The sequence below is a fragment of the Abramis brama genome (genome assembly GCF_963993115.1).
Source record: "Abramis brama genome assembly, chromosome: 14".
NCBI lineage: Eukaryota > Metazoa > Chordata > Actinopteri > Cypriniformes > Leuciscidae > Abramis > Abramis brama.
The window spans coordinates 6,587,763-6,609,014 of NC_139976.1; the positions used below are offsets into that span (position 1 = coordinate 6,587,763).

General features: G+C 37.3%; 1 protein-coding gene across 1 annotated transcript in view; it reads right to left on the reverse strand.

Annotated features, from left to right (window-relative positions):
* The window catches only part of cdh12b (cadherin 12b), a 140,535-nt gene that overhangs the window by 81,078 nt on the left and 38,205 nt on the right, over positions 1 to 21,252 (reverse strand). The gene's annotated exons all lie outside the window — the stretch shown is intronic.

The following is a 21,252-nucleotide window of genomic DNA, read 5'->3' on the forward strand; positions in this document are numbered from 1 at the left end:
AGTTTAAAAAAAAAAAAAAAATGTATGCAGAATATATACATTTTGTGGAATATCTAGTCATCTAAATATATCAGTGACCCTGTTTTGACCCCTGTTTGGCATCTGAAAAGATGAAAGCACAGTGAAAGCACATGAACATAAATGCTTAATGCAGCCTCTAAAATGCTCTGTGGCTGCTGTGGAATGCTGTCTTTCTATTAATACTGGCGTACACTCACAGCATGTCCATTCTTAGAGAGATCTGGAACTGCATAGTGAAAAGCTGTCATAGTGGAGTTCTTTTTTTGTGCCTTGAGAATTTGTTTTTATCCTTGGATTTAAAATCAGTGCTCGAATTGTGGGAAACTCAGTATTGAGGATTTAGGGTGCAATATCAATATTTAGGGCTTTAGGGAAATGACTGAGGTGCCCTTGAGCAAGGCATCTAACCCCCTAATCGCACTTCGGTCGCCTCAGCATAATGGCTGCCCACTGTTACGGGTGTGTCACGGTTTGCAGTGTGTGTGTGTGTGTGTGTGTGTGTGTGTGTGTGTTCACTACTCACTACTCTGCTCCTAATGTGTGTGCACTAACTTGGATGGGTTAAATGCAGAGTACAAATTCCCGAGTATGGGTTACCATGCGTGACCTTCACATGTCACTTTCACTTTCACTATTAAATACATAACTAAATAAATGTTTTGATAATTCAGTATTAATACATCTTTCATTAAATATGTTTTTGCTTACCAAGGCTACAATTGCTACATTTTAAAATAACTGTTTTCTTTTTTTTATATATTTTAAAATGTATTCCTGTAATGGCATAGCTGAATTTTCAGCATCATTACTCCAGTTTTCAGTGTCACATGATCCTTCAGAAATCATTATAATGTGCTGATTTGCTGCTCAATAAATATTTCTTATTATTATAAATGTTGGAAAAAGTTTTTACACCATTCAAAAGTTTGAGGTAAGACTTGAGCACCAAATCAGCATATTAGAATGATTTCAGAAGGATCATGTGACACTGAAGACTGGAGCAATGATGCTGAAAATTCAGCTTTACCATCACCAAAATAAATTACATTTTAAAATACATTCAAATAGAAAACGGTAAACTGTATGAACTCAAATAGAAAAAGATTATAACATGCTCCAGTTAAAATTCCAATATAGCATTAGAATTTAGTTGATTAATGTAGTGTTCTAGTAATGGATTTGAAAGGATTTGTATGAGAAGTACCTTTGGCCCATCACTTGTTATTCCTATATGGCTTAGAGAAATATTTGTTTAGTAATAGTAGTAGAGCTGTGCTGATACAATCATACTGATAGAGAAATATTTGTTGTCATGATATTGTGCTTTAGATCCTTTTATCAATATTTTTATTTTGTGCATCCATATCATGTCCAACAGATCGATTGAAGCAGCAAGTCGTCCAAATAAGCACAGAGATTCACTCTGTTATGGACACACTGGGTTTCAGTCACAATCCAATTTATGATGTTGTGATGTGTTGCAGTGCATGGAATCATGACATATTTATACGGATCATATTATATTTTAAGTTAGTTGTCAATAACCCAGTCCTAAAAAGTGTTATTATTAGTTGAAAAAAAGGTAATTGAGACTATTTTTTGGTAAATTGGAACTTGAATGTGACTTTTTATTCTTTATAACTTATAACATGCTCTGACAATAACTATACAGTTTTTCTGTCACTTTCACCACACCCGCACACACTTGTCACTACGTACAGTTCATTGGGAAAGTGTAGCGAACATTTATCTGTGAATCATTATCATATCATGTTAAGAATAACCTTTGTCACTTTGTTAGCAAAAAGCAATTCCATTAAAGTCAGCAATTTTGCACAGAAGCTGTCACCAGGAGCAGCTTGCAATTATTGCTCAGATCCATCAAGAATTGTAACGAGCTAGTGGTTATCTGAGCATCTCTGCCTAGGAACGCGTTCAACAAGATGTGTCAGGTTCCTAAATTACCATGATTAGATGGTAATTTAATCAAACAGTTAGTTTCTCTGAGAAAGGAACAAAGCATATTCCCCTTGTTCAAAAACAAAAACAGCAAATAAACCTTTCAGCGTGGATTTGGATGACATTAAACCATATTTAAGATGCAATGGACCACGGTACATCCAAGAGCAGAGACAAATCATGTAACCATGATTACTGGGGACTGTCATATCTTCAGATATTGATGTCATAGGGCAATTTAGCACTATTTGAAATCAGTTCAGACAATTTTGTGAGGAAGGGAAAGCCTTCCAATTGGACACTCTAGCACTGCTAATAAAATGTCCTGGTTTTGGAAGGACCAGAACAGGAACTTGTAAGGAAATATACTTACACTACCAGTTTGGTGTCTGTGAGATTATGTAGTATCTAATGCATTTATTTGATCAAAATACAATAAAACACTAATATTATGAAATAGTATTACAATTTAAAATAGCGGAAAAAAATCATGTCTTTAAATAGCTTGAATGTAACTCTACACCCTTGGCTCATTTAGTATGCTCGGTTCTATGAATATGCAAATTAGCCCCGCCTCCACTCACTCACACCAGCTCAGAGATCCACTTGTTGATGATCACACGATGACGTGATTGGTTACAAGGTAGTTTCACTGCAGTTTTAAAGTCCAACTGAAATCAAAATTGACCCTATTTACTTTGTTAGCGCATATTACTAGTCTTGTGGTGAACAATTAATCCGTGCAAGTTAATACACAGAAAAAAATTGTTTGCCGTCGTAATCTTTAATCAAAGTCTGAAAAGTTACTTCCGGTCTGGAATGGCGTTCCTTCTCCGATGACGGTTAACGCTTAACCACTCCCCTCAAACCGTTAGTCTGTTATGAGCGAGAGATGGAGAGGAGGAGCGCTAGAGTACAACCCTGCCCTCTGTTCAATATTCCTTTTCACTGGGAAATACGTCACAACACTGGAGAAAAGTCGTTTGCAACTTCCGGTTCACGCAGACTTTAAGGAGAAAATACTCAGCAATGGTGTTGACTTATAAATGTACACATGTTTTGTCTTAAAGCATATTTAAAACACCACACAGACATATAAACAATATTAAAACTTTGATTTTCACCACAGGGGGACTTTAAGATTTTATATTATAAAATATTTTTTGTTGGGCCTTTGATCTTTGGTATTGTCAAAGGGCTGAAAGAGACATATACGAGAACGCTGCTCTTATACAAATAAGGCACTAGGATGATGTATTTGTCTAATGCATGGCCAAACATGAAAGTATATGAAATCTGCATTTACATTTAATGCTGTGGTTATGTAATACAGTGCCAAGTGTTTCAGTAGCCATCCTCTACCTCCTGATACAATGCTGTAACAGATGTACTGTACATCACTGCGAGCCTGTGCTCAACACCTCATCGATCTTGTAAATCCAGTTCACCCATAAGATTTTAAACATTTTCAGTTTCGCTAGCTCTCACACCACCTGATTCATCCTAATGCCAACCCAATAATCTCCGATATGCCTGGGTGCATCTCGCCTCTCCAGTGTGCTTCATTGGCTGCGGGATTGATCGCTAGCTTTTTGTGCCCAGGTCAATGTGCTTATCAGTTTGCCAGCACTGAACCCCACCTGCTACCACCCAGTGGTAGTTTGGCAGCATTCAAGTGCATCAAGTGTAAACAGTAAGCCAAGCCTGCCAGGTTTCTCAGTTAGCTCACAATAGATCTGGAGGTGCTGGCACACCAAGAGTGGTCGGAGGAGGCCAGAGAAAGGAGTAGCTCTTAAAGCCTGCCAGACTTGATACTCCTGCAGGGGAGGTGTTGATGGAAAAGCAGTTGACTTCTTATCCCTGGATGCTCTCAGACGAAACAGCCTTTTTCAAAGCCAAAAAAAACCAAAGAGACACTTCAGACTGGTTCATATAGAGCGAGACACGGCTGGTGAAATTTAACCTGCCTGTTCTAATCAAGAAGCAAACGTGAAAATGATTCAGAGTCATAAATTTAAGCTATGGTTATAAAATCTCTGCAGTAACTTCAGGCTCTTAACATGCAGGTTCCATCTGAGTTGTCCCCAATGAAATGTGCCTTGCTAAATCAGTTTAGATTACATATTTACTATCTAATGTACTGCAATGTATGCTTAGTATTTGCTATGAAGTGAGTGAATGAGGAAAACAAACAGAGCAATGTGCGTTTGTGTCTTATCTTGAGAGGAACGCATGAAACAATCTCTGCACATCTGAATGCTTATTTCAAGTGGCATTTTAAACACAAAGTCTTCCACTAAAATAAAAGATCTTTACGTCACTGTAGATTTGGGTATAAGAGACTTCAGAATAATCCATATCAATATTTATAATAATCACATGCTGTGACTGACTGTACAATATACTTGTACAATCAACTTGGCTGTGTTAGTCATTTCAAATTAAATTACATTAAACTGACTTAAAAAAAAAAAAAAATACTTTGTATAACTTAAAAAATAAAGTGGCTTAACTTACTGTATTTTGATGAGTTGAAGTAATGTAGAAACATGTTGTCATGACTTATTGATCATGTCATCTTTTTACAGTACGTGTTTGTCTGTGTCTATAGGACAGTATGGGAAAGACAGGAAACAATGATACAGGAAGTGATAGAAATTTGGATCGCCCAAAGTGTTGTTGCATCTTACAGTATGTTGGATCCCTGCCCACAAGGCTATGGCTTTTTCATTCTTCTGCAAGAAAAGAACATCTGTTCAACTGTAACAGGCATTTTCACTGTGTAGGCGGAAGCTTGGTGCATCTATATAGTTTGATTGATTTTAAAATGTCCCTATACAATGTTAAAGACAAGCCTACGCCCTTGATTCCACCACAGGCAGAAGGCTTATATCAACACTTTCGAAACCTCCGTCACTTCAGCATAGATTGAAGTGACCTGAAGTCAAACTCATCCCAGTCATTCGACGCCTGTGAAACACATATCTCTCTTCAACTAGAGACTTTGCAGGAGACTTCTCTGAATTTCACTCAATTACAGAATCACTTCAGCAGTTCTAGCCTAGTCATTCGGTCAAAATGCGGCTGATTTAAACGGAGGCCTGTGCCAGTTGCGTCATCCCACTTTTGGAAGCGGTAGGCCTAATGCAAAATTATTTAGCAGAGCAAAACAGCATCCGTTCACTGACTGATCTCACCGCACGGAGAGAAAGTAGACCGGCAGGGAGAGGGAAGCATTCACGCCGCATTTCAAGGAGACGACTGACTGTAGTAGATGAATTCCCAGACAGCCCCAGACTGCCAGCCTCCATTACATTCTTCCAATCTCCACAACCTGAATGACTTAAACGCATCTGGACATTTAGGCTAATTAAGGTTCCATGATTGATCCTGTTAAGCAATTAAAGGATTGGATTAAACAAAGTTCAAGGAAAACCAACCCATCAGCAGGAGTTCATTTGGTGATTTGCATTTAATTAGCGTTGGTGGGTCTGGGCAAATTACCTAGCCTAAATTTGCCAGTCTGAGAAGGCGTGATCCAGACTAAAAATATCGATCCTATGCGAGTGTGTTGTTGTCAAGTCAAGTCAAGTCAAGTTTATTTATATAGCGCTTTTCACAATACAGATTGTATCAAAGCAGCTTCACAGTATTAAATTAAAATAATACATCAATGCTTGTTTCTAGTGGAAAATGTCCACGTTTGGTAATGCTGATCAATAGTATTGTTGATTGATTAATTAAATTAAATATCCCAAATATCCCCAACTGAGCAAGCCAAAGGCAACAGTCCTTGGAGATATTCTCAGATGCGCTCAATATTTATCTCAAAATAAAGGAATTTTCTGAAATATTGACTCTAAATTCCAGCAGAACTATAGATCTCTAGAAAGAGAACAGCGAAGCTTCAAAGATTTCAAGTTGTAATTCCAGTACACTTCATGTAAAATGTTATTGACATAATTCAAAGATTAATCAAATTGGTCATTATTTTCCTTATAACTTGTACAGTATTTGTATTTGTATGTTAATTTGTAAACATTAGTAAATTAAGTAGTTAACATGAACTTGAACTGTATTTTGATTTAAAAAATGTATTAGTAATTAGTAATGTAGGAATTAACATTAAGATCTGTAAATATTGTAGAAATAGTGTTCATTGTTAGTTCATGTTAACTACTGTAGTTTAATAAAAAAAAAATTAAATTAAAAACCTTACTGTAAAGTGACTGACAATTTAAAGAACTGTCTTTTTCCCCATGCAATTTTAATTCAGACCAACTTAAACTGAATAAATAATTAATTAAAATTATATATCTAATTCTAAAGATTCATTCAGGAATTAAACATTGTTTCTTTACCCATAAACAGTAGAGTTAAGTACAAACCACTTTTGTGAAAGTTTTATTGTGTTTTTGCATCCTTTTTGAAGCTTGAACATTTTAGTCACCATTCATTGTTATTGCATGGAGAAGAATGAATAGTACAATTGTTTAATTTCTTCTTGTGTGTTCCTCTAAAAATATAAAGGTCATTTGGGTTTGAAACAAAAAGAGGATGGTTAAATGACTGACAATTTTCTCTTCTTTTAAGTTTAAGCATCAGTATATGTCAAACTATAATGTTCAAACTATAACAGTTAAACTACTGTTTCAGAAAATGTCTATTGTATGTCTTTCAAAGTTCCATTCTAAACTGATTATAATTTAAATAATTCTATAAGTCATAGCCAGATTAATTCAATTAGAACTGGTCTTGCTGACACCCATTGTCATCGACTAATTCCATAGACCTGAAACGACGCTGGAAACAGGAGAGAAGACTTTATCAAGGTTATGCAGCATTTCCCCTTTCACTTACACCCGCAAGATGCTGCTTTAAAGTCCAAACTCATCAGCCGGTATCTTCTCCTCCTCCACCTGTGCTCGCGATCAAGACAAGCTGTCACGACGTAGGTCGTCCGAGTGACGGTGAGGGTCAGTGCTTATTCTGTGCTGACATAATGGGATATGACTGCTCCCGCAGTTCCGGGAGAGTCCAGAACGCTCCGCCGGTCGTTTTCGACGGGCCGCATTGAGCCGAATGCTTGATGAGAGCGCGCTTCATTAGCATGTGTCAAGCCTTGCGTTTGGAGCCCTGACCTGCATGTTGGCCCTCGATAACACGGAGCCTGGGCCTGACAGCATTCCCTGAGTGTTGCCCGACGTTCCCCATTCTCATCACCTTCAATAATCAGCGAGCATATGGCTCGCCGAGCTGCCGCCACCGATTAGGAGGCGGGAGACGAAACTCCCTGGGAAAGTTATTAGTTGTCAGGCCTGTCGTAAACATGATTAACTGATAAGCAGCTGCAACTGTGGCAAACTGGAGAAAGAAAGATGGAACTCATCTGGATGAAGACCTTAATCTAAAATCTGTGTATCACTCAATAGTAAAATGCGGTATTTTAATTGTGTCGATAGCACAGGTGTGTGCCTGTGTGTGTGGTGACTGTATGGTGAGTAATATTGTATTAGGCATAGAAGTCAAAGCTGTTTTAATTAAGGTAAATGGATCCTTGGAATTCTTTGGGGAATTTTAGAATGATAGCACAGCAATTCTTGTTTCTCTCGTCTCCTATGTACTCGGTAGCATACTGTAAATCTTGGGGGACTGCAACCCATGAATCAGGGCTTTGGCTACAAATTGATATATATTGTGCATGAGTGTTTGTATTAGTTCGTATTTGCACATGTGCATTTTCAAACATTTCCATAGACACTGACATGGATGGTATTAAATATAAAAGCTTGTACCAGACTTGGATAAATTGCAATTGTGTGTTTATCTCATGGTTCTGAGGGGAAAAAGAAGTCAGAATGCAAGATATAAACTCACAATTGCGAGAAAAAAAAAGTCTGAATTGGGAGTTTAAATCTCTTTATAACTCACAAGTGTGTGTTTATATCACAATTCTGATACAAATTTCAGAATTGTGAGATTTAAACTCACAATTACCTCTTTTATTTTTTACATTGTGGCAGAAACAAGCTAACATACCGGTGGGTGGGTGGGTGGATGGATGGATGGATGGATGGATAGTCCATCATTTTCCAAGAGGGATTTGCTTTGGGAAATGGCCCTTTGTCATAGACATTTAAGCATATTCACCATGCAAACTTCCAAACATATTACTCACCATTAGAAAATGTTCAGCAGAGATTTATGTGTCAATAAAATGGCCTTAAAAATATATGTCACCAGTAACATTTGAGTCTAAGATGTAATTTGCAATGCAAACAGGCAGTAAAAATACAGAATGGTACTTGAGTTTTAATAGATGCAGAGAATGCAAGATGCTCTCCGAAGGGAGTTATTTGTATACAAGCAGCTTGGAGAAATATATTATCCTATAAATGACCAGGAGCATGCAAATTATACGTCATCAATATACTCTAGCGGTTTACCTTTGTGAGTTAAGATGGATTGCTTTCACATGAACTGTACCCCTGACCACCTTTTGTAAGACCTTGTAAAAACACGGTTGTTGTGTATCACTGATTTGAAGCCAAAACTGCAGGGAGGAGAAAGACAGGACAAAGACTTGAAGAAAAATTAGAAAGATAAAGGGGTGTTTATATAAAGACAGGCTGAGAAAACAAAGATGGAAAGAGCTAATAAAGTGTGTACCAGACTCAACCAGGCTAATAAATAATCAAGAAAGGGCTCATGAATTTAACAAAAGGACACTAAGAAGCTGAACCCCGCTGCAGAACTTTAGACTCCAAACTCCAGAACTCCATATAGGATGAATGCAGGGTCATCAGACTTTAGGTTCATTTCCTTGTAAATGGAAGACCATTTGAAATGTGTATATATGCTAAAAGATAGGCTATTTGTCAAAGTTTAGCAGCACTAGCATATAGATGATCTCAAAGCCAATAGACAAGAACTCCAAATCTCCAACTTCAACAAAGAACTTAAGCCTGCAAAGCCACACTAGGTTTGATCATTCAAGCTGCGTGCCAGTGGATGGCAGTGCCAAGCTCAGGGGCAAAGACCATCACACCCGAGTACATCTCAATAACAGCCAAGTTTTTCTTATAGTTTTCATTTGGTCTGTGATGCTGAGTCATCAGATTGCTTTTACTCAAGTCCTCACGCTTTTCCCTTGTTTCACTCATCTACTTCCCCTTGTTCCACATTGTGCTGCTGTCAGTCTGAGCGACACATGTGAGAATTAAGCTTTATATTAAGAGCAGTGATCAATGCCTGCAAATGGATATTTGGTTCTGTGTTTTTGTTCAAGCTTTGACTCAAAGGGTTATTAAACAATTCACTGGTTACATTTTGGCGCAGGGCAATCACTGTAAAGCAGCTCTACATGATTATGCGGTCGATACTCAGAAAGCAACAAAGACTAAAGGTATATAAGAAAATACAGAAGATCAAATACGTTCTTAACTCTGCAATCCCTGGATGCCAGCCAAACTTAGCCCCGCCCACAACATTGTTAGGTCGGGAAGTTCGGTCTGGACTTGATCTGTTGTGGAGCTATTATGCTCGAACAAAAGCTGTTCGGACCAATTAAATTGTCAGGGTGGGCTTTATACGATGATGGACAGATGATCAACAGTAACGTAATCATCCACGTCACCAAAGAGCGCTTGGGTAGAATTCGTTTACAACAAAGATGACTGCCGCTGGAGAATTGAGATTTCACGAGTTCACACTTACGAATAAGTCAGATAGAATAAATGCATATTTGGCATGCTGTCCGAGGAGAGGGCTCCGGGCTCGGTATTCGGCCCGAACCCAAAGTACTCCCCCCGTATTCCAGGCTGTGGAAGAACAAGCCAATAGTGAGTGGAAGGATGCTGAAAACTGTCAAGGAATGTTAGGTGAGTTGACAGAGTGAATAAATATATGCTTCCTCTCATGCTGATAGGGTAGACCTGGTAATTGTTTGATGACAAGTTGATTGGATTGATTATTTGAACGTGCTCCTCCCGAACTTTGTTTATGAAACATCATGTAGATTCCGTCATCGCGTCTGACAGCGCATTAATTTTAAAAGACGAACAGAGAACCGCGATCAAGGCATTTGTCGATCGGAAAGATGAATGAAGAACATACGTCACTTACTCTGTTGCTCTGATTGCTTGTACTGTAGGTCTATCCAATTGAGTGCAGAGGCATTTTCTTTCCTGGTTTGGTTGAAACACGCCCCATAATCACAGCCCAATGGAGCAGTATCAGACTCACATTCTGACTAGAATCTGAGTATGACGACGTCAGGCTAGTAAAACTTGGCATCATGCTGTTGAGAACATTGCAATGTCAGAAATAAATCGAGGATGCCACAAATCAGCAGAAAAAAAAGCCCTTACAGTGAGTTTATATATATTTAAAAATATTATTTTATGGGTTTTGTACTACTGCGTCTAACAGTTTCAGAAAGGGGTGTTGTTGGATGTTGGCTAATGGATTCTAGCATAGTGTTAAGAGATCAAAAGTGCCAGTAATTTGAGATACTACTATGTTTATAGTAGTTCAGTCATATTTAAGGGTTCTTTTAATTTTATAGGGATCTGATTTAATTTATTTCAGTCAATATCTTTATTCAATTAGCTTAGATTTATTGAATTTTTAAGCTGAAATATTGTGAAATTCCCCAGAAAATCAGTTCCAGGGGGCTGATACTGACCCTTATACATTGACCCTTAAAAAAGAAAGTTCTGATACTGTTCTATTGACTGACCTTTCTGCTGTTCAGCACTTCCAGTGACTTCCATTCAGCTGGAAAAGGTGCACTGATTGTCTGTAGATTCTATCTAAATCAATGGCACTTTTGGCTACTAGAGGAACCGATGTTTATCAGCAGAAGGAATAGTGCAGCAGTACAGTCTGTGCCTCTTATAGACTGTCTTAAATAAGAGCCCTCTGGATCTAAAAGCAAAGTGACATGTTTGCCAGGGTTTAGACACATTGTTTATCCTCCCGTTCATTTGCTGTATGTTCCAGTCAATGCGACATTGCTGTGTAAACACCATGGGATCAGGAGCTTTTCAGTGTCCAGTTTGTCGAAGACATACCCACCAGAGAAACGGTCATTTGAGTGACTCAAACCCCAAGCTAAGCTTCCTATTAACCAGCCAGCCATCTGGAACAACTGCCTGCAGCTTTGTGCTGGTGGCCTGAGCTCCCATCCCATGCATGTCCTCCATCACAGCCTGGCCCTGGGCAGGAGGCAGGAGGAAGGAGGGAAGCTAACCCGCACGGATGGAGCTTAAGCCCCAGAGAGACCTCGGGCAGACTGGATTAAATGCCAATCGTGTCTCTCACTTAAATCTCCCAACAGTGCTGAGAACTCCATCCCACTGTAGGGCTGTAGCAACACATTTATTTCTTCTTATCTTTTCTCCAAACAGATTATAGACCAAAATAAGAACTGTTTTTAAACAGGTAGTCCACTAAAATGTGTAAATATGATGGCATACTCACTCCCATGTCATTTTAAATTTGTATGCTGGTATTTTTCCAAAGAACAAAAAAGTAGAATATTCAGGCAGCTCATAATTGAAGACTGAAGTTTCAGTGTAAAAAAAAATAATAATAATACAAAATAAATAAATAATTGTGACTTCATACTCAACCTAAAAAGTAAACCAAGTGGCATCAGCAAACATAATATGAGCTTTCTCAAAACTAACTTCTTTAGCTCAAAACTTTAACTTCTTAGATTTTTTGTTTTCAATTATTTCTAACCGACATGTTCGATGCGGAGACATTAAGTCAGTTTTCCTTTTGCTTAAGCAGAGTAACACTGTGTTAGTTCATCACATTAGCTGTGAACATGTTCCACAGTTTGACAAGCAGCATTTTTTAATTTTTAACTTTTTGATTGAAATACATTTTTTTATAATTATTTTGTTTCTAAAACAGTTTACTGTATATCTCATAATTGCTTTTCACAAAGTTACTGTATATTTATGGCATGTAATGTGACTGTTTCTCACATTTATTTTAGGCTATATGAATATATTCCAATTTGTGTGTTTTTTTTCCTCATAGAAAGTTATTGTATGACTTTAGAAGACTTACACGGAAATGATGTACTAAAACAGAAATGTTTTTCCTTTGCATTTTCCGCATACAGGCGTCAATGTTGTGAAAATGATCCCTGTTTACATGGATCTGCGAAACCACAAAAATTGCTGTATTCTGCAGTCGGGGTCAGCCCTATGTTCCCACAGCCCTATGTTCCCACATTTCTAAGAATTTTTTTTTTTTTTTACGATTTGTCTAAACCCCAGTTACGGGTAGGTTTAGGGGTGGGGTCAGGGGTAGGCCATTTGTGGGAACATAGGGCTGTGGGAACATAGACATGATCCCCTGCAGTCAGGCCAGTAGTTGCCGATGGAACTTTGTAAAGAAACACTACGCACCTATAGACTGAACACATAACACGCATGCGTTTGACATCACTGTTTTCACAAATTAGCATTTTTGTAGTTAACACTGAGAAGATAACTGATTTTTTTTTTTTTTTTCAAGCATTTTCAGTCCCCCAAAACACCATTGTTGTGTAAATGAACTTTCAAAACGAATAAAAAGTGTTCCCTTTTTTAGTTGAAAACGGTGTCATGTAATCAGCCCCTTAGACTATAGAGAAATTGTATGGATGACTTTATTTTTAAATATTTTTTAAAAAGCTCATTGGAGCTTAAAAACAGTTGGTAAATGAAGAATTTATAAATGCTGTATAATGATTATTAAGAATTCCTGATTTTGTGTCCCTGCATTTACATTTTTGACTGAGCTATTCCTTTGATTTTTTTTTTAAAAAGTGGAATTATTTAAATGGTTTGCATTCCTAATTTGAATCTCATGACTTAGTCTGCATGTTCCACATCTTTTTAAACTCTCCTTGATCTACTTCTGTATGACCTGCGCAGCTGCCATAACATCACAGAAATGAACTCTCCTTTACCCCCTGAAGACACAGCGAGTGTGAACACACAGACAGAGATAGCCGCGGGCAAGGAACAGCAGAGATACGCGAGGCGCTGAGTCAGCAGAGCCCTATGGGAGCACATCAGGCCTCGCTGCCAAGAATCAGGGCCTATGATGCAACCACCAAACGAAAGCAAGCAAAAGGAGAGGGAAACATCATTTGACAGTTTAGAGATGGCTCCAAGCATCTGGACTTTATATTTTCCAGCTACCTGTCAAATGTCAGAGTTGCAGAGACCAAGCCTTTTTTGAAAATATGCAGCAAATGAAAACGAGCCGGGCAGTTCTGGAGCTCAAATCTGAAGCTTTGTGACTTTAAACACCCTGTAAGAAGCATACGTCAAGTTTAAAACCCCTGGTGTTAGACATTCTGATTTAAAAGTCCAAGCCGTGGTTGGAAATCAGAAAATAAAACTCAGGGTGAGACATAAGATGTGTTCGACGGAGAGAAAGGGAGTAAGATCAGTAAGGAAACAGTGTCAGTGCGAGCAGAGGAATCTAAAAACCCTGCAGCCTCAACAACACTAGCGGCAATGACACATCATTTATGGGTCTGGAACCCGCTTTGTCCTGAGCATAAGCCTTCAGTCCTTTGATATCAGTTCAAGAGCTGAATCTACAAAGTGTTGCAGAGCAATGGAGCCTGTTTCTGGAGCAACGCTTCCTCTTAGTCTTTACCAATGAGCATTAGCATACACAGAAAGATAGATGGGACTATGTCAGCCGCTATACTGTACCTGGACTGATGTACCCTGGACAGTTTAAAGAGACCTAGATTGCAGTTTACTGCCTACAGTTCATGGAAGCATGCTAAATGAAATGGAGCTTCATAAGCAGAAATGGACCAATAATCGGTTTGACCTTATTTTTATTTTATTTTTTTACAGTATGCACACTTATCAAAAAAAAATCCTTTTTTTTATTTTTTTATTCTCAAGTGTCTTTTCATGTATCTCAAACCAAAGTTAATGAACAATGTGATGAAAATAAATGTATTATTCTTATTCAGCTTAACTCACAACTTGATGATTTCAATATGATAAACTTATTTTATCACACTGCTAAGCTAATAATGTAATAGTATGCTCAGATACTGGGTTATATTTATCATTTTATCTACAGTATTTTAATCAGTGTTTTTAGGTATTGAAAGTGATACTGTATATACTCAACTATAAGAAAATAACTATAAAATGTACACTACTATTCAAAAGTTTGGCGCCTGTAAGATTTTTTTTTTTATTAAAAAATAATATTTTTATTTAGCAAGGACGTATTTAATTGATCAAAATTGACAATACAGATATTTATAATGTTACAAAAGATTTCCTTTTTTTTAATAAATGCTGTTCTTTTGAACTTTCTATTTAAAGATCCCTGAAACAAAATTTATTATGGTTTCCAATGTTTTCAACATTGATAATATTCGATAATATTATAATGATTTGTGAACGATCATGTGACACTGAAGACTGGAGTAATGATGCTGGAAATTCAGCTTTGCATCACATGAATAAATTCTATTTTAAAATCTATTCAAATAGAAAACAGTTGTTTAATAATTTTCACAATATAACTATTTTGCTTTACTATAAACCAGCCTCAGAGAGCATAAGAGCCTTTAAAAAATAAAATAAAAACTTATCAACCCCAAACTTTCAGCTTACAGTGCATTCTGGGATTGTCTTCTGTGTGAAGGATGAATGCAACATTGCCAATTTGGACAGAATAATAGAAGCTAGCATAATTGTGCTAAACATTGTTGGACAGCTTATTCCGCATTTCCTCTGTGTATAAGCAGCTCACTATGTTTTGGATCATAGTTTTAGACAGTACATCAGAAAAAAACTCTTTCTTCTTTGTCACTTTTAGTATGAAAACATCTGCTAACAAGCTGACTCGAATATTAAACTTTTCTCAGTTTCTTTATCCTTTGTAACACCTGAACTTTTAAATGAGCTGGTTAGAACTGCACCATATGTTCACTGGGCAATCTGAGAGATGACTTGGAATAGTCATATTAATTCATAAGATATGGCTTTATCTGCACTCAGATTCTAGACACATCTTTATTCATGAGTACATTGTGTCAGTGAGAGAACACTGTAGTTTACAAATGAATATTAATGGTATTCAGCTTATGCTGTTTTGATTGACACATCATTCTTTATCAAGCCTCCAAATGTACAAACACATATATTATTTTTTTCCATCAAAAAACAGTTTTTAGCTCAAATATTGCAAATACAGACCTTCCAGAGACTCAAGGCCAAAAAAAAAAAACAGGAGGTCACTCTTGTGCTCTTTTTTTATTTTCTGTGATTGCCCGTCTAATGTCCTAGATGGAACGATTTATGTTTGCGTGTTGCTTTAATGCATTTTGTTCAGTGTGTGCAGAAAAGTGAACCAGCGTCGGGTAAACTTATGAGTGATGGAGGTTGTAAAAGCAACTTTTATCTTTTTTTTTTTTTTTTTTTTTTTTTACTTTGTAAGTGTCCCTTGTTGAAACACTTTTATTAGAGAGAAGGAAATGAAATCTTCCAAGCCAATAAATCACTCGCATGCCTTATACTCCATCTTGCTACATTTGATTCCTGTTAAACGAGAAGCTTCATTAGTCTGACTGTAAAGCACTGCTCCACTCCTGCTCTCCCATAAGAGCACTTTCCAAGCAAATGATAATTGTGTTAATTTGCAACGCTTTACTTAATGGATTTTTTTTTTTTTTTGTTCTTCATTTGGTCTCATTGGATCAGAGTCCTTGGCAGGCACAGATAGACTTCAAACTGAGGTCTTCAGTTGTTGTTGTTGTTGTTGTTGTTGTTGCATTTGCGGGATGACTGGGTTCTGTCATTGTGCAAAAGTAATCCACCAACTGCAGGTAAAACTGTCAAAATATTGATTAACCTCACTTCTCTGAGTTTTTGACTGAGTACTTCCAGCAAATAATCTCTTGGCAGTAACTAAAATGAGTCATCCTCCACAGCAACAAATCTTTTCTTCTGAAAACCGATGTCAGTGATATATTTGAATCCCTTTTAGCGAATGCCAAATGAAAGAACGTTATTTTTAATTGATGGAAAAAGCAACACTTAATTTTGTGAATTTGACAGATTGCCTGCAGCAGTTTTTTTTTTCATTGCTGCAGTCTATCAACTGGTCTTCTTACTGGTCATTAGATGCAGTTTTTTTATTGTGTCATTGTTCTTGTTTCTTATTTATTTAAACCCTGTGAATTTAATGTGTAATAAACAATGTTATTTTTTTTTAATTAAAATAAAACAATTAAAAATGGTATTTATGAATGTTGTGATTATTATCTCTTCAACGTATTTTTTAGAGTGTTGTCAATAATTTGCAAAATCATTCATGTGCTGGCTCTGACACAACTCTTTATTCTCATTCTATCTAGAAGGTGACACCGCACTTCTGCAGCAATCACAACTTCCTCTTTATAGGGTTATAAAATATAGAAGTCTGGCTTCTGTCCGCTGTTCTGATTTTAGAAACACCTACTTTGCAATCCTAGTCTGATATTTCATAACAGCTCATCATGCTCAAATGGTTATATTGGTGGCAACCAGTTACATCTCAATTAGGTGTATATCTCATGCACTTTACTTTGAGCATCTAATGGATCTCATGGTAAATGGATACTTGTTTTGCATGTCCTTTTTCATGTTCAGATCCTGATAAATGATTGCAAGTTAGATTTTTATCTATAAAAGCAATGACAGGAAGAAGGACTAATCACTGGATTTGCCAACATTTTCCAGGTTACTGGCATCAGAGCTTTGCTTGAGGCAAGATTTGTTCGTTAGAAGCAAGTTTATTTGATTTTAACAAACATATGTATATATATTTAAAAAGACCATAAATGTAAGATTAATGTTGTTGAATTGCATATAAAATGTCCATCAATTAAACATGAATTGACTAAAAAACTTAATGTGATGCATATCTGTCAGTAATACATAAGCCGCTTTCCGACCAAGTAGTTACAGGAACTTAGTTCTAGGAACTGTCCACTTCTAAACAGTTCTAAGAACTACTCTCCCCAAACTCGGTTTTGCTGTTTGCGTTCGCACTGGCCAAGTGGCCATAGGAACTGGTAGGAGGGGTAAGGGAGTGACGCAAGCACGGTGACTTTTTTTTTTACGGCGCAATGGACCTTTATTTTGGCGGCGCTGAGAACGCCAGAGCAAACAATGCTCGCATTCTCTGTGTTTATTAGTTAGCGATCCGTCTAACAGTACTGTTTAATATGTTATTAGATAGAACTGTTAGAAAGTAGACAGTATATGAAAAAAAAAGGTTATTAGCCTATGCCATGTGGTTGATGTCCAGTGTTGCTAGCTGGGCAGATAAACAAAATCATGTTTGACTTGGTCCCCTCAAAGTTGCGTTGGATTTTCTCTTCAGCATAAAGGTTTAGAGACCCATCTATCACTGTTTTCCATGTTTGTATAGTTAGTTCATGGAGAAAATATATAGGCTATAATCTGTGTGTTTACATTCTAGCTGTTTTAAAAATGGCGGGTGCTGGTGCTCCGCGTGCGTTCGGTCAATCAGCGTACACTAACGTCACGGGTAGTTCCTATAGTGCTGGTTTAGACCCTACTCTGAAGTAGGACCTAAATTAGTTCCTCCAACTCCAAATGGAGTTCCTAGAATTAAAATCGTTCCTAGTTCCTGCGGTGCGAACACGCCGACATCCGGGTACTTTAGCCAATAGTTCTAGGAACTGTGAAAAGGTTCCTCCGGTCGGAAAGCGGCTATACACTCACCAACCACTTTATAAGGTACACTGTTCAACGGCTTGTGAATGCAAACATCTAATCAGCCAATCACATGGCAGCAACATGGTCAAGACGATCTGCTGAAGTTCAAACTAAGCATCAGAAAGGGGATTTAAGAGACTTTGAATGTGGAATGGTTGTTAGTGTCAGACGGGCTGGTCTGAGTATTTCAGAATCTGCTGATCTACTGGGATTGTCACGCACAACCATCTCTAGGGATTACTGTGGGTGAAATGCCTTGTTGATGACAGAGGTCAGAGGAGAATGACTTGACTAGACTGGTTTGAGCTCTGAATGCACAACACATCGAACCTTGAAGCAGCTGGACTACAGCAGCAGAAGACACACCGATGCCACTCCTGTCAGCTAAGAACAGGAAACTGAGACTGCCATTCACAAAGGCTTTTTTGGAGTGTGTTGCAGCCATCAAAACTAGATTTATATTTACAAAATACAATTTAAGTTGCTCAGTGAAAACATTGGACATTTTTTCTTTGTACTTGTGTCATTTAAATAAAGCTGAAAGAGAATTAACAATCACAGATTCTTGATTTTATTGTATTTTACAAAAAAGTTCCAACTTTTGGTACGTTGTTAATACGTTGTAATAATATCAGTATTTTTTTTTAATCCAGAAATCGTATCTTATAGTACCTGTTCATGTATGACTGACATATGCATAACATTAAGTTTTGTACTTTGTACTTTTTCTATGTTATCAAAGTGCAATTATCACTTTCACATTATGTGCTATTTATTTATTTTTTTTCTTTTTACAGTTTTCGGTGCAACCGTTCACAGATGGTTCAACACATTCTCACCCCAAAGCGTCACTTTCAACCATGCTTCAATATCCGACACACAAAGCACCCTTTAGCGTCCATATGTGACGCTTCGGTTATGGGTAGGTTTAGGCGTCAGGTAACTGACTCTTTCGAAAGTTCGTCAATATCCGACGCACAAAGCACCCTTAGCGTCAATATGAGACGCTTCGGTTATGGGTAGGTTTAGGTATGTGGTAGGGTTATGCGTCTCATATGGACGCTAAAGGGTGCTTTGTGCGTCGGATATTGACGAATGTCAGAAAGTGACGAAAAAGTGACGCTTTGGGTATGAGAACGGGCTGGATGGTTGCACATCGCTAATATAATGAACATTTCCGCAGTCACAGGTTTTTCTTAGAGTCTACTGTACTTCTCATTCCAATAATTCCAAACTATGCAGAGCTGAGCGTTTTTGGGGAAAGAATTATGAGCATAAACCGGCGGTATTTCAGATTCTAACGTGACTGTTTGCTGATGTGCAATGAGAAATTCAAGTGCATGGGGCAAACTCATAAATAGAGAGGTAATAATGATAGCCTGTTTATTGTATGACTTAAGGTCACAATCTAAATAAAATGCTTATGAAAACAGCCCCAGATGCCCTTCCTCAGGGGCCACGGGGAGACCCCATGATACTCTTTAGCATTCGCTCAGCCCTGATCTGATTTGCATGATTATGAAGAATGAGGGGAAAAGAAAACAGCAAATCTCTATTCCCTCCTGCGGCAGCAACAAGCACTTTTTCTGGGGCACGTATAAAGAAGCCGATTGAATTTGTATTTCGGAGTTTGCGTGAGTAAATAAAGGTGCCGAGACATCAGATTGAGAGCAGTTAGCAGTGGCTCTTAAATAGTTGGAGTGTGGCGTCTCTGAGGGGCTCTGGGGGAAGAAGAGGAGGATTGAGTCTTCATCACCCCTACACTGAGACTGATGTCTGCTGACAGTCAGATGATTGCCATAATGGCTGGGAGAATAGCAACAGGTTCGCACACACCTCTGGAGATGGAAATAGAGTGTCTGTCTCTGTAAGAAATACTTGCTATTTTCAGAAGGGCTTATCTGTAAGTGAATAAGGGAATGATGATTGGACTGAGTCACAGATGGAGGAAACCAGAGAATTAATTTCATTGTTTCTGTGTGTGGCATTTGCGTAATAGCTGTATTGTTTAATTTTACGAGATCATTCAATCGTGTGTCCATGTGTCCTAAAAGTCGGGCTGTTTAATTAACTACCTTTGTTACTTTCGGGTCTCGGATGATTTGAATGGCAGGATCGGGCTGAGGGTTGGGCTCTATGAAAACAAATGAGCTTTTCTTGTGGCAGAGTGAATGAGATAACCTCTGCAGATATAAATATTAAAACATGTCGTCTTTATCTAATTGACTTATGGGTCTAATATAACCTGTGTAGATTAACATTCAGGGCTTTTGGACTAGTTTTGTTTCCATATACAGTTTTCATAAGTAACAACAAAATGTACGGTTAAGTAGTACAGCAAGCTGTTATTTATATATTGAAAACCAAATATGATTTTTTTTTTCTTTATACAGTTCTTTTGAATGCAATGACAGTAATGACCATGACTTTCAAACTCAAAAAGGACCAAAATGGACCTTGTATATATACAAGTATATTATTACATTATATTATATTATATTATATTATATTATATTATATTATATTATATTATATTATATTAGATTAGATTAGATTAGATTAGATTAGATTAGATTATTAAATTGATGACATTTATAAATATTAATATAAATATTATATTTAGCATTTTACATTTTTTTCAAATATTGCATTCGAGGTATACATTTTATCAGTTCATGCATTTCCTTGAGAATCAAACCCATGATGTTTTATTTATTTTTTTAATCTAAAAGCAATTGTGAAAAGATTCCAGACATTTGCTAGAGAAGAATATTAGCAATGAATAATGACAAAAATTTTGTGTGGAAAATAGCTGTGAAAAAAGATTAATCATATCTCTGTATGTGTTCCCTGCAGGATATGTGATGACTTGAGAGTGAGGAAAATATGTAAACTTTTGACATATTTTACTCACCCTCAAGTCATCCCATATCCATTTTTGGTTGAACTATTCCTCTTTAAAATGTTGCTAATCTTATTTTATAGTAAAGAGCAGTTTCTTTTGACTTTTTGACTCGTTTGTATACATTTACCACGCAGCTATTATCAGTTAAATACTGCAATATCTGGTAATTACAGTTCCTCATAAAACCAAGTCATATACATATTTTCCACTCAATGTGGTGCTGTATACGTTTTTATTTGGCAAACAAGAAAATTAGTCCTTGTTTTACCTCAGCAAGATTCATCACCCCATTTTTTCCCATTACAACTGTAATCTAAATGCAAATTTTGATTGGCTCTCTTTTCCAAAGAGCTTAGATGCAACCCGTAGACACAAGCTTTGTTTTTTTTCCTCTCCAAATGGGAACATCATTTTTCAGTGGGTTTCGATAAAAGGTGATGACGGTCTACTGTGTTAACGTGCCACCGAGGGTCTCAATGAAGCATCTCAATTCGAGAGCAGGGATTTGTGTTAAATGAGGAAAAGCACTCACGACAAGAGTGCCAATCCATCATATCATCCTTTGGGACATGATAAACTCACAATTTCTCT